Source organism: Apostichopus japonicus, chromosome 18 (genome assembly GCF_037975245.1).
Source record: "Apostichopus japonicus isolate 1M-3 chromosome 18, ASM3797524v1, whole genome shotgun sequence".
Classification (NCBI taxonomy): domain Eukaryota; kingdom Metazoa; phylum Echinodermata; class Holothuroidea; order Aspidochirotida; family Stichopodidae; genus Apostichopus; species Apostichopus japonicus.
The window spans coordinates 16,965,129-16,977,820 of NC_092578.1; the positions used below are offsets into that span (position 1 = coordinate 16,965,129).

General features: G+C 38.1%; 1 protein-coding gene across 1 annotated transcript in view; it reads right to left on the reverse strand.

Moving 5' to 3' along the window:
• The window catches only part of LOC139959005 (uncharacterized), a 36,200-nt gene that overhangs the window by 23,220 nt on the left and 288 nt on the right, over positions 1-12,692 (reverse strand). The window contains exon 1 of the mRNA XM_071956487.1: positions 12,378-12,692. This exon is cut by the window's right edge and continues 288 nt beyond it. The gene's annotated coding sequence lies outside the window, so the exon portion shown is untranslated. The remainder of the gene's footprint in view (positions 1-12,377) is intronic.

A 12,692-nucleotide genomic window follows, 5' to 3' on the forward strand; every position in this document is an offset into this window, starting at 1 on the left:
TACTGTGACAATTCAGTAGATCATTGGTGTTATCTGAAGGTGTTACTTTTCATTAGAAGGTTATCTCAAGGTCACACTCTATACTGTCTGTATATGCAAGCTTCTGTAGCTTCTAAACTAACAACATGGGAAGTAAAGGTACTGTAGGATACTCCATAGTTCCCCATTGACTTACACAGATTATCGCCAAAGTAAATGTGGTCGTAAAAGTATTCACTACGTAGGTAAATAATACCCATATACTTGATAGCTGAAATGTTGGCTAATTCGTGGCAACCTTCAGTTCATTGTGTACCATGATCATGTATATTTTTACATTAGTATGAGAACGGCAAGAGGGGACGATGCAACCTTTGGTTTTTATCATCGCCCAAAATGGATATATATGTAAACTGGTTTTGCCGACTTTTGGTATTTAAAAGAGGTAAATATCTATTGATCGAGGGTCAAAAACGCACTTGAAATTTATTAGAGGAATATCATAATACTTTATATTATTCATAGTTATGAGATGTCAGGCGACCGTTCCTTAACTCAGTTAAAGTGGCTCTTGATATTTATTAATACTTATATGCTATGTAAATGTACGCTGAACAAGAATCAGATCGTAAAAAACCCTGCCTGCTGCAGTATTTATGAATTATTGTGCAAATATGCGATAACTTAAAAGCGTTTAAAGCAATATTATCACCAACTGAGTCCGACCTCCCCCCCCCCCATTGTTCAGACATGAGCAATAGCGTGATGCTTTAGCTTATAAATATCTGAGATAACCATTTGATCTCAGCTTAGTGCGAAACTAGATATACCCGTGGTCCCACAACGTACGTCGTTTATAGACTTTATAGGTGGTATTGGTTAACCGTAAACTATGCTACTACACCATAAAGAACAGGGGCAGGCTATCAGGTAGGAAGTCCGTAGGAGCCAAGGGCGTTGATAGCCAAGCCAGGAGGCTGGGCAAAGTGACGTCACCAGGCCTCCATTTTGAAGTCTTCATATTTCCTTAAATATATCATAAAAAGAAATTTCCAAAGTCTAAGCTCCTAACTTTATAGTCCAGTACACATTAGTAATAACTGAAAAGTCCGTAACGCGTATGATCAAGAGCTTTATTCATGCTAGCCCACGAAGAAGATTGCCATTAAATACATACTATATTCTAACCATGAAGGCTCAGGGATCGGACCGATTAGCAGTCATGAACTGAGCGTTCAAGACTATATACAAAAACAAATTCCCTAGTCTAATTTCAAATGTATAGCTTTTTCACGTCGCCAACTTTTTATCTCATGGCTGGCTGTTACCGTTAACACACAATTCTATAGACTTGGTCGTCTTGTACGTGGAAACATTCTTCTTGTAAAAGTTGGCAGCAACCACCAAAATATATTGATAGGTTCCATCGTATCCTCTCGAAATGTTAACAGAGAGGAGGCCCCTCAACTGCCAGGGGAAGAATAAAAAATGAGTCCTCCTGCTTGAACTTTTAAACGGAGTCAGTCTTAAAGCCATCTTCAGAAGGAAAAAAAGGGGGTTTACCTCAGATCGAACTTTGACACCTAGCCGCTTAACAGCCATCCACTAAGCATGTTTACATCACACAAAAAAAAACATTAATTACTCCTGGCGTCACTGGTAGGGATTCCGCTGTAGCTAATAAATTCCTAGCTCTTTCAAACTTGACCGCATGGTAGAGCACTGTCGGATAATAATTCTGACGTCACTGGTAGGAATAATCCTTGCTCTTTCAAACTTGTCCACCTCGCTATAACAAGTTAAGTTTGTCAACATAATCTCCTTGATCATGTAAGAACGGGTATAATACTTCCACGATCCTCTGATGTACGGTTTAAAGAGTTTATCAGTATATGGCCCGGTGGCCCGTGCATATTCGGCCAACGAACTATTTCAATCCACCCACGAATGAGATTTTTCACTAATTGAGATGACGGAAGCCCGTAAAGGTCATCAGTAATTGTCCCGAAATTTCAGAATTCTGAAAATTGTTAAAGGTATCCCAAACAGATTCCCGAAGGCGTTGATCCTCCAATTTATTTCTGAGCCTTTGAGTAATGTCCAATAACTCTACGATAAAAAAATCCAAATGGGAAATCTGGCTTTGAGGGGTCGGAGTAAAATGCCATGAGCTTGTAGCTTCAATATGATTGACCATTATTTAACTTTCGGGCATAATTTGGGCCTGGGGGGCGGGGTTGGGTGGGGGGGGGGCGGGAGGGAAGGGAGGGATACTTATAACTTTTAATTAATTCATTGGGCTGAGTATCCATACCAGCCTTCCCTGCATGCACGATGCTCCATCTAGGTATGTATATATAGGAAGACCTAAATATAATTATGATTCTTTTGTCTTGACCTTTTGCTGAAAACAATGTTGTTATCAAGCCTGCAGGTAAAGTAATTGAGAACCCCTGGTTGATAATGTGGTTTCCTTTGTAAAACCAAAAGTTAAGGAACTACGAAGAGCAGCGTATATAGATATTTGTTATCTGGTGAGTGAAGGGCTTTGTTTACATGTGCCAACATAAAATACGGATTCCCGTTATTAAGAAATGGTACGGAAAACTTAATGTGCCATTTATGGACAACAAGTCAGTTATTCAGTGGGGGTTAGCTACCTCTATTATATAATGAGAACTTCTACAACATATATATATATATATATATATATATATATATATATATATATATATATATATATATATATATATATATATATATATATAAGAGAGAGAGAGAGAGAGAGACTATGGTACTTGGGCTTGGCTTTAGTGTGCGAATGCCAATGGGTTATTTGTATCATGAAGTATGCTTTACCTTTACAGGTCGAAGAAAAAAAATATATCAGAAGAAACTCGGGTGGCGAGGTTATCAGATGATATCGCACACTTTATATGAACCACCAAAGGAAGTTATTTGCTTCCTGGGGTCAATCCTATGTCAGATGACGATACGAGATTACTGGTTGTAATCTCGCGATCTGTATATGTCATTGGCGGTCCTTCGTTGAACTGATACAATAATGGTATTTTAACAAACAAAACACACAAAGGCGAATTCTTCTAAAAGGCTGATGTTGATTCAATTAGCGTAATTAAGGATCTTATCAGTGACTTGATTTGGTTTTAAGCACTAAAACAAACGTATACGGCTTTCTTATTACAAGAACAGAACAAACATTACACAAATGAAAGGAATTTGTTCATTACTCTTACCCCAAGTCTATACCAGTGGCCTAGCCAAAGAGTAAAAGGGCCCCAGGGCAGCAATGGCCCCCAAAGTATATAGGGTCCATACTCACCTAATCCCAACCATGGTTTTGGGATTTGGTGAGCATTTCTTTTAATTTGGATATGGCACTCTCAGGCAAGTTCTCTGTTGAGGACAGGGTCAATCTGGATATCTATATGCATGGGCACTCGTGGAGTACATGGGGCCCGTTATGGTTGCCTGAGTGCACGTTGACCATCAACAACAGCCGCTTCGCCAGGCATACGACCGGCTTCAGCGGATGATTGGCTACGTTTCGCTACCCGTCATGCACCTCCGGCAGGAACCATGGGTGCTGAATACATAGTATAGAAACTTATGCGGTGGCCGATCAGACAGTCTCAAAGTGTCGTGCACCCTTCAAACATTTGTCCTCTTATGGGTTATCTATTGTAATACTCTTGCAATGGATGATAGGGATTGGTTGCAAAGTATCGCAACTTCCATGAATGTAATTTGACTTATAATAATACTTTTAAAAGCTGACCATTTTTGGGGGGATTTACTTATTTGAATTTACAAATAATTCATCATGATATATACTAAGAATGGTTTGAAATTATATGTAAAACATTAAAATGTTTACGAAGTTACAACGTCACAAAAAAGGGTTAAAAATTGCGGCCACGAATTCTTATCATATCGTGAGAACGTATACGATCGAGAGGTTAATGGACCACTTGGGATAACCACTTGGGATTACCACTTGGGATTACCACTTGGGATTACCACTTGGGATTACCACTTGGGATTCACTTACCACTATCATAGAGAGAGAGAGAGCTCACTATAAAGGTCAGCAAGTCAGGGCCCCGCTATGGCATTCCAACTATACCGTACTGCAGAAGACTCAATGTTTACTGCCATAAAGTCTCGAGTAAATATGACTCTGTGTTGTTACCTTAGTTACGTCCACTTCAAACATGTGGTTTCCACGTGCTAATATTTAATGAAACACCACAGTTTGTCATATTACTTTTTACTAACCCTATAGGCTGTATGTATTGTGCTTTGATCGCGTGGCATTGCTGTGGTTATTAAAAGTTCAAAATTGAAAGTGTGTACAATACATTCCATATATAGAAGTACGCACGGAATAAAACAAAAATCACAAATTTTGATGGTTTAAGTGACCCTTCCCCACCCCTCACCTCCCTATCCCTAACAGTGCTGACACCCTTATTGCCTATCCGCTATGTCGGTTTCACTGCATCCTATGGTAGGTCTGTACAGTGTTGTTTTCTATGATCCTTCATATTAACAAAACGTATTGTTCTTTCGAAATTGCTGGGTTGTTTCTCCAGGTCAAATATTGTCAATTTCTGTTTTCAATTAAAAGCATCACAAGTCCCCACTGGATTAAAAATTCATAACGTAATCAAACACTTTCAAGCTTACATTCAAAATATGAAAAGAACGTCTTGTTTTCCGGATATGAGCTATTCTAGACTAATCAAATTAAATCATATATAGAGGTCATTCCAGATTTGTTACAAACTTTTTTACTTTTTAAATAAAAAAAATATTTGGATACTCTACACTCCTCTCGCGGTACCTTTTAGTTTTTTGTCAAGATGTTCGTAATAGAAATAACTTTTGGTTGATATTTTTATTTATTTCTCGCAGTTATGCGTGCCCTGTTTTCATATCCAGATATATTAAATAATAATAATTATATAAAATATACAAAGGTTCCAAAAACAAATAACTCATCCAGACACCTGCAAAAAAAACCTGAGCCTTTATAGTGGTATTATTTCCTTATGATATGAATCCACTTTTATGCATTTTACTGCGATTGGATTTCGCAATTATTCGACACAGACGGTAAAACCCAATCAGACTTTTTCAACTTATTATCTTCGCTATAGTCTGATTTGGTCTGGATGCATTAGAAAGCAAAATCTAACACTTTGAGGGTGAAAAAATGAGTAACATTGAGTAACATGAGTAACAATGAGTGTAACATTCGGATTATTTGGTAAAGGGTTGCGAAGTTCAAGTTGGTGATCACAGTGTCTCGACTTTGGTTCGACAAATACGTGCGATGGCCCAATTAATATATTGAACCATATAATATGGTAGCACACAGTCCACCATATTTACAATACATTTGATGGATACAGCTTGGGGTGGTGGTGGTGGTGGGGAGGGGGGGGGTTGGAAGAGTTAGGGAAGCATTTTTGAGGGGATAAAACAGACATATTTCTAATTGACAGCATATTATGATAACGTATAACTCCTTGCGGTGGAGATGTATATGAAAATGTCTACATGAAATGTCTACCAGAAATATCTACATGAAATGTATACATGAAAATATATACATGAAACGTATACATGAAATATGACTAGCCGTAGCGTCTATGTCATCGCTGATTAAAATGGATCATAGGCCGTTTAAAATTACGACAACCATCTCGTTAATAATGTGCATTGCTTTCATATAGTAAAAATTAAGAAAAACTTTACGTGCAAGAGGAATCAATGTATATATTACACAGGGGGTAGTTCATGATCAAGGCATAAACAATGTCACTCAAATATATCATGTGATACCAGTTTATTGGCAATATTAAGGACGTGAAAATATCATAAATCATGTTAAAGATAAAGACATACTCGAGAGGTGCGCTCGTTAAACCGTCAAATACCGCGGTTGAAGATGAACTCTGAAAAGTATTTCAGTCTATTAAACATGAAATTAATTAAACTTGAGCTCAGATACCAGCTGCAATAACTATGTTCCGGCTTTACTCTGCATAAAAGATAACATAAAACATTCATGACTAGAGATAGTTGGCTCATTAGACATTTAAAGGGACATTCCAGTGGGAGAAGTCCTCCAACAAGCATGAATGTTAGGCTATATCTGCTGCAAAAGTTCACTTCGGTGGGTGAAATCGCACCATGATAATGTGTTGGATTTCTTAAATTCAATCTAATGAAGGATGTTCCGTCAATGATGTTTGGCTCTTAATCTTCTAAAGGAATATATACCTTCAGTGATGTAAAACACGTAATCCACTTTAGGATTATCCCTTTAATAACGTTTGTCACCTAATCCGCTTCTGTAATATCCCATTAATTTAACGATCTATCAACCGATGACCTGTTAAATTGCACTTTCATTTTAAACTATAGCCAACGATAATAAGAGACTCACTTGATGTGGAAAAAAAATAATAATAAAAAAATCCATAATGATTTAAAAGCGATATCCCGATTCTACGATTCTATAAAATCTAGGCAGGTATGTATCACCTGGATAAACAATAATTATAACTAGATCTAGGCCGATTTCTTTGTCCTCGTGTTGACTTTAAACTATAAAACTCGTGTAGAATCCTACACCCAGATTGTTGTTTACCAAATAGAAGATAGGTCCTGGGTTGAATCAGTTTTCATGTCTTTTCTTTCTTTCCCATTTCGTCTGTTTTTTGGGGGGGAGGGGGGGGGGGGTGTTTATGTTTATGCTAGATAAATAGCAAAGGTTTGTGTATAATGGGACTGAACGGTATAGCAGACTTCTTGATGAATATTCATGTTATGATTATGTTATGATTTTTTTCACCCAGTTGGGACAATAGTGTTTATACTGTAGTGTTATGTCCCGCTTCAGAGCACTCGTATTGTCAGTACGAGCAGTATGAATATCATGTTTCTATGACATCAAGGTGAGGAACTGTTTGTACTGACAATACCAGTGCTTTGAGAGCATGATATTGGAGTACAGTTAAAAGAGGTATTAGCATAAGGAAATTGCCCCAACTGGCTGATTTTTTAACCACGATCATTTAGCTATTCAAATGTGAACACTGCGTCTTGTCGTGTCGTAAAAAGTTTGCTAATTCATATAAAAAAAAAGACCATAAGGTTTAGCCAGATGTTGTTTTTAGTTGTCTATTAATGTTATTTGTACGTATTGAACAATAAACTTTTGATGGCATTAATGAGAAAGCCAATGGCAGCAGCTGTGATATACAAAAACCATAATTATTTTACAAATTCTGTGAAAATGAACAAAACTGATTTACAGAAGACTATATATATACAATTCAGATATTATTTTCAATTTACTCTAGAAAATGATAGATTTGTCGAAAATAACAGACGAGCATTATTCTACTATGGGAGAGGCTTACGGTACATTATACCTATAGTATCGTTCGTGTACGGACTCATATAACGCATACACTCCCACATAGATAAAAAATAAAATGACGTATATGTGACGTCATAATGAACATTGTATATACTTCGTTCAATTCTCAATAATTGAATGCGACACTTATACAGTGAACGCTTGTTTCGAAAATCTTAACGTGGAATGGAGTGATATTTAAAACTATTCTATATCACGCGATGACGTCAAACATCGAAGTTATATAAGATATAATTGGCTTTCATAAATCTCATGTCTTAGTGATGGATACATATTGATATGGCACGCCAAACAAGTCACCGGCTGAATATAAACTAACCAGTTTCATGTTACGACGAAAGACTTCAGACGCCAATTTGATATGGTTTGAATCGAGGCATTTCTTCTTCATCATGAGTGCTTCTCTCTCATATTTTACGACTATAAAACCTGAGTGCTGATCAGTGGCGATTGTTATATATCCTAACATTGAAATAACCACCATCAATTTAGTTACGTTCAACACTATGCTGCGTATAGAAATAAGATAATGTCAACAGAAATAAATCAAAAGCCTTTCTTAGTCCTGATAGTAAAAAAGACCTTGATTCTCATTCAATAGCTTATTCGTGATCAGCTATTTCTTGTTTGTTGATGTTATAGATAAGAGAATCCAAATTGATTAAAAAATTCTTATGCAGTAATGTATCATATACAACATCCTTCAGGGCATGTCAAAAAGAAGACGTTTAAAACGGTAACCAATAAAGTGAGGGCGGTCTTGACAATGACACATGAATTTTGGTAGGCTATATTTAAAATAAGCTAGGCCTACCTATAAATGCAGAATACCTTACTAAGGCTGAAAAAGGGGGGGGGGGCAGAGAGAGAGAGAGAGTGAGTGAGAAAAGTTTGGTCTGTAAGTCAGGCTTTAACAGTATCAATATCAATATAATTGTAATGTTCAAATTTATCTAATTTTGTATAGGTAATGAACATTCTAATCCTATAGTTTCGGTTTGAAACTATGTATGCTAATAATCTCTGACGTCAGAGAAATAACGGCCAATGAACTTACCTGATAACACAACTCGTTAATGCAAGGAATTAGTATCATGTTTGAGCGACTTTTCAAATACTGCCACAGCACTATACAGTCTAATCAACTATATACATCTTGACTTCTTTATAGAATTCGGATGGACTTATATACATAATTTCTTGGGAAAATGTTATCAAGTCGTATCCTCTCGATCCCCATCCATCATATACCCCACCGCAAAAACAACACCGCACCGCAAAAACCAACACCAACACCGCAGAAAAACAACAAACAATAACAAACGACTTTCAGTAAGTTCACATATGTGATAATGTACTAAGTTGCGATTGTTGTGTACTGTTTTTTTTACAGGGTGAGGGATATCAGGGGGGGGGGTCGGGCATTTGTTGAGAGACCAGAAGAAGATAATTTTGACAAAAAGAATACTGTAATATGAGTCTAGTCTGGTGAGAAAGAGGGTAAATATAGCAAAAAGTGAAGCATCTCACTATTTAAGTAAGTTTAACGTTATAATCATCCTGCCTGGAATGCTCTGTTATGAACATAAATTCGTTTAATTAGTTCTAATAACTCTAACAAAATTCTCTTAGCTATGACAAACCCATGTAGGCACCCGAAGATGCAGTGATAGTGTGTTTTTTGATATTATTTAGTAAGTTATTAAGACTGAAGCCACAAAATATCTTGTTTTCAATACTTTTTAACCAGCCATTAATTTATTGAAAACATGAACAATCACAGCTTATAAAATGTATTCATGTAAAAGGTTTTGGCAAGATTGGCGTCTAAAAATTCAAACGCTGTTTCTAAATGGTGCATGGCACGCTGTATCGTTCGTGTATGTGTGTTTGCTAGAGAAAAATCAAAACAAAAATTCATTTTTCTGAACAGAAAATGGAAAGCTTGGCGGAACATATTTTTCTCGCATTTTTTTTATATCATTTCGCTTTTTCCTCCAGGCGAACTTTGAATTCGTACAAACAAAAGCGCAAAAAGACAACGACTTACAATGATAAGAAAATCCTTCATTAATTTCGGTCGGTCACAAATCTTACAATCAGTGGCGTAGAAAGGTACTTTTGAGTGGGGGGGGGGGGCTGAAGACCGATGGCCAGCCTGGGGGAGGGGTCTAAGAGGAGGGGGTACCCCTCCCCTTTGGAATTTTTTGCATTTCCAGGTGGCCTCTGATGCAATTTGGTGCAATATAGCACACTTCAACACCCACTCCATTTTGTAAACTTAATTTTGTATTTTCACCTGGCCTTAGATGCAATTTGGTGCTCCAAATGAGATTTTTTCCTCATTTGGAAATGAAAAAGGGGTTTTCTGACTTGCGAACCGGGGGGGGGGGGGCGGAATGATACTTCCGCCCCTCCACATTGTTCACTGGGGGGGGGGGGCTGGCGCCCCCAGCCCCCCCGGTTCCTACGCCCTTGCTTACAATGACAGTTATATTGAAGGGAATACACAAGTCTCGTCTTATTATGTGCAATCCTTACTCGTACATTGGCAAACTTTCTCTTCTTTTTGTTTATCGAATTTGTATATTGATGAAAAATGTGGTTTAAAAGTGTTAATTTAGCTAAATCCTACAACTCTGGCCGCGAGTGTGGGCTCTGATGCACTGATGGTTCGTTTTACCACATACTACACAGAGAGGTAATAGAAGAATAATCCAGATATTATATTTTTCTTTCCATGAAAGGGGACATATTTTTAGTTTAGTTAGATAAAATTGACGGGTAAATATATGTGTAAAGTGAGTATAACGTGTAAGAGTTACACGAATCAATGTTTTACGTGTACTTAAGGAACTTGAATTCCATTGTCGTAAGAACCCCCCCCCCCCCACATAAATATCACCTATAAAGTCGATTATTATTTACCCATGTAATACCGAAGTCGGTCCGCTGGGAAAGCAGTTATTTTACGACTGTTGGCACTACGTGTGTGCATGGACCAAAGGCCAAAGGTTTACATTAGGCAGAAGTATAATTCACTGTCTATGTCATTTATAACGCTTTTCTGTTGAAGCAATATCTGACTATGAAAGCGACAGGAATTTTACCTCAAGGGGTGTTCATAAAGGAGCAGATCTTGCCCTGGAATCGTTGAAGCCAACTCCTCAGTTAGGAATGTGGGACCCCCCCCGAAAAAAAAAGAACAAAAAAAAAGAAAGAAAGTGGATTGAACATTTTATGTGAGGTTGAAAAAGTAAGGGTAAAGGGAAGGGGGGGGGGTAGGGTGGTCTCGCTTGTGTCCTATTCTAAGCTGGATGGGAACTATTTACATGGAGGTGTCATATATTTGTACGTTGAGAAAAAAACACGTTTTGATTCATTCAAAGGAGGAACCTTTCATACATTAAGCGTGAAAACAATGAAACTAAAATCAGCGCTGAGGCATGCTTATCAGCTATGTGGCTCATCTAGCCTTGAACAGCAAATAGTTACGATATTGTTAGGATCGTCTGCGTTATTCATGTTAGAGTAGCAGCTCACTGATTCATGCATCGGCGCGGCGTAGGCTTCGCCGCGCCGATGCATGAATTAGGGAGCTGCTACTCTAACATGAATAACGATGAAGAAAAGGCAGCGTTATAGTTTTGCTTTCATGCAAGGGCGTAGGAACGGGGGGGGGGGGGCTGGGGGGCGTCAGCCCCCCTGTGAAAAATATGGGGGGGGCGGAAGTATCATTCCGCCCCCCGCTCCGCAAGTCAGAAAACCCCCTTTTCATTTCCAAATGAGAAAAAAATCTCATTCGGAGCACCAAATTGCATTTAAGGTCAGGTGAAAATGCAAAATTCTTTACAAAATGGAGTGGGAGTGGAAGTGTGCTATATTGCACCAAATTGCATCTGAGGCCACCTGGAAATGCAAAAAAAAATAGACCCCTCCCCCAGGCCGGCCATCAGTCTTCAGCCCCCCACTCAAAAGTACCTTCCTACGCAACTGCTTTCATGGATTATTCATGCACTAGATATTTTGACCATCGTATGCAATAAACATTTGTTTTTTAGACTCACACTACTACATCCAGACGGCGGACCGCTTCAATATAAAACGACTATATGATTAATCCGAACAGGCGGTGCACATACAGATCGTATAACGTAGATTTACTTTTGTACAAACAAGAATTTTCCAGGAAGTTAGCTGGTTTTTTCACAACCATAGAGGCTTCCTGAAACTACATTGAATAAAGAGTGATTGTTTACAACAGACGGCTCATCGAAACCAAGTATTGTCCTATTTCAGGAAGGCAGAGGCATAGGACGGTTCCATGATATATGGTTATACAAACGACAGACAATTAAATAAACAACATATACAAAAAATACAGTGCATGCTAAAAAATTGCAAATAGGTCTCTATAGGAGACCACGTATACACATGCATATAATTTCAAAGATGGAAGAGGCGGTGAGGTGGGATTGATGTGGGGTGGGGTGGGGGTGGGTCGGGACATGGGAAAAACTAAAATTTCTCCCCACTGAATTTGTAGGGGCATGATTATATATGGTATTGAGAAGAACATTACGTTACTATGCGGTTCTATGCTGGGAGTGCTTAGGATACTGTATACCACTTTTTTTATTGTTTAAACAGGAGTTTGTGGAATGCCTTGTGAAATACTGCTTCTTAAACATAAAATATAACATGATATATTCTCCTTCATCAGCCCCCCCCCCCACCAAACCAACTCCACCCCTCATCAGCTGTCGGTAATCAACAAACTATATCTAAGTTGGAATATAAGGCTATCGCACAGAATAACGTTGACTAAGATGCCTTCTCGCTATCGCCTGCTATTTCTGGAAGTTCATTGTTAGACCAAACTGATTCGACATATAATTTTTTTACTTAATTACTTACTTACCAAGAACAACAAGACCAATGGCGTGAATCGCTCCCGTATTTATAAAATCCAAACGTGGACGTTGTCCTAAGCCAAAAATGAGAACACTCGACCAAAGAAACAAAACTTTTCGAAATATCAAAAAATTGTATCCGGATCCCGTCAAAGAATGTCAACCCGATTCCTTACCGTTCATCAACACATCGGGCAAGTACCCATCATCACGCAACTGTCCAACCGTGACGAGAACTTTGCATCCTCCGCTTGGATGCGAACCATTCATTAAAATTCCTGTCACTATTATTTTTTTCTCTTTCTCTCACCCCCTTATAATAT